Below are 2,770 nucleotides of genomic sequence, written 5' to 3' on the forward strand. Positions count from 1 at the left end.
ACATAGAAGTATTTGATATACATCATCATGAATGCCGGTGAATCTTCTACACACAATAACCTTTTTACAGGGGGAACGTCAAACAAACTCTTCAAGACGATCAACGAAACGCAACAACAAAACAATGTAACTATATCATAAATTTTTAGCTATTTGTGTTTGAAAGTGCGAAAGAACCAAAAAACAATGATTATTTTCTGAAACAAATGAGAGAATGAGAGATATTAGTCACGAATTTAGAATCTTAATATATATAAATATATCATTTAAAACATAACTGATGTACACGTTTTATACCACGTTTTACCCTCATTTTATAGTTATTTTCGTATGGTTTTTGAGCTCTACGGAGCTACTTCTCGCTAATATTCTCTTCTCTAGTGTGGCTTGGTCTATTTAATTGATTTTGTAGGCACATGAAGATTTTCGGATGATTTGGACTTGTTTTGGATAGCCATGAGAGCTTATTAAGATGGAGGAAAATTTTACCTGTGTCCCCCCTACAGGGCAACATTGCCCTGGCAGCCAGGGCGAAGAAGGAAAGAAGAGAAGTCACAATAGAGGAAGTATGAAGAGTTAGATTTTGTCCGCCCGGACCTGGCAGTATTGCCCTGGCAGACCGGGCAAACAAAGAATTGTACAATAGAGGCCATATGAAGAAGCGCAAAAAGGAGTTGCTTCGCGCGCCCGATCGGGCAGCCTTGCCCGGTCATCCCGGGCAATGTTGCCCTTTGTAAACCCCGACTAAGACAGACTTAATTATTATCTTTGCAGTTTTAAACACTATTAGAACCCTAATATTCTCTCTAGATCTAGATTAATTTGCACTTTCAAGTTTTGATCTTTGTTTATCAACAATTGGTACTTTTCTTCATTCAAGAAATTGGTATTCATCTGTACTTTCTCTTTTACTTTTAATTGCCTTTTAATCATGTTTTCTTCATTGATTATTGTTTTTGCTTTCATTAATATGTGTGAGTAGTTTCTTTATTCCAATAGCGGAACCCGAATATGATTAATAATGCATGATTTAATTCTTTAAATCCTCTAATGATAATTGTAATTGATTTTCTTAATTGATTATGCTCATGCCAATACTAGATTAGGGATAATTAGTATTGTTATTAATCCTTTGTTTTAATCGCAACGGGAGTTGGGTTTTGACGGATTTGAATAAATCAATTAAGGGTTTGAAGTTCATTACGGGAGTAGTTGAATGGATGATTAGGAAGTTATAGTAATGTGCTTAAAGTCTTTAATTTACATGATTCCACGGAAGTAGGCTTGATTGTGATTAGAGAAGCCATTGATAACTCAGGAGAGACCATTGGTATTATTCAGGGATTACTTTTCCTCTTTAATCAATTTAAATTATGTGTTAGGGGTAGAACGACTATTGCATTAATTGTATTCGTGGTGATGCTTGATCTTGGATGTTTTTAGCATTGAATTGTCATATTGCTTTGTTTTAGTCGTTTTAATTAGTTCTTTAGTTATTGATTCTCACTTATTTGATTTGGTTACTTGCTTAGTAATTGCTTGAGTCTATTTAATTAGTTGAACCATAGTCTCTTATTGGGATCCGACCCTTGCTTGCCCGTCTACATAGTAGTAGTCCAGTTAGGTTTATTTTTGTTAGGTACTCGATACGCCTATCAAATTTTGGCGCCGTTGCCGGGGACTAACGGTTTTATTCTAGTTATTTGTGATTCTTTTTTACTAAGCATATATTTTGTTGCTTCGGCTATTGTCTCTTGTGTCTTTGATCTCCCGTTTTAGTTTCTTTGTTGCATGCAAACTCGAAGTTCAGGTTCAGATGACTTAACACCTTTTGATTTTGAGATCGAAGCTACTACGAGAAGACGAAGAGGTAGAAGAAGGAGAAATCGAAATATAAGAAACATGGTCGACCCAGAAACAAAATCTGTTTTGGAGTATGGTATTCCGGATACAACAACCAGATTTCTCTCCAGTATTGTTAGACCACCTGTCACCGCTCAGAGTTTTGAGTTGAAGCCCCAATTCATTCAGTATATCTCCAATGATTCTTTTGCGGGCTCATCAAATGATTGTCCTGTGACTCACATTGATAGTTTCTTGGAGAAGTGTGACACTATGAAGCTCAACGGTGTCACTGATGATGCTATTAGACTACGCCTTTTCCCTTTTTCACTAAGGGATAGGGCAAGGGAATGGCTAAGATATGAAGGTATTGGTTCCTTTGATACGTGGGACGAGCTTGCTAAGGCCTTCCTAGTTAAATTCTTGGGGCAAGAGAAAACCGCAAAATTAAGGAACGGGCTATCTACTTTCCATCAATCTAATGACGAATCCCTATAGGAGGCATGGAGAAGGTTTAAGCGATTGCAGAGACAATGCCCTTACCATGGTATTCCAGAGTGGATGTTGATCCAAACGTTTTATAATGGTTTGACCCATGAGTTTCGCATATACATTGATGCTGCATCTGGAGGTTCGTTCTATCATGACGAAGAACCCAACCGATGCTAAGGATTTGATTGAGAAGATGACGGCTAATGATAATTACCATCCAAGGGGACGAAATGCTATCAACACAGGTAATAAACATGATGTTGATGCACTAACCATGTTGACTAGTTCTGTGCAGGCACTAACTCATAAAGTCAATCAACTCTAAGCTGAGTCCCCTCGACCCTCGATGGAAACTTGTTAGATGTGTGGATTGCAAGGCCATAATGCACGGGAGTGTCAACCTAATTATGATGGAATGACAATTGAGTAAGCTAAT

General features: G+C 37.5%; 1 non-coding gene across 1 annotated transcript; it reads right to left on the minus strand.

The window, feature by feature from the left end:
* Positions 1 to 2,286: 2,286 nt before the first annotated feature.
* On the minus strand, positions 2,287 to 2,393 carry LOC145637498 (small nucleolar RNA R71). The gene has a single exon (XR_014114275.1). It is a non-coding gene; the product is annotated as a small nucleolar RNA R71 (small nucleolar RNA).
* Positions 2,394 to 2,770: the final 377 nt, after the last annotated feature.

This window comes from Chenopodium album, chromosome 6, assembly GCF_948465745.1.
Source record: "Chenopodium album chromosome 6, dcCheAlbu1.1, whole genome shotgun sequence".
Taxonomy (NCBI): domain Eukaryota; kingdom Viridiplantae; phylum Streptophyta; class Magnoliopsida; order Caryophyllales; family Amaranthaceae; genus Chenopodium; species Chenopodium album.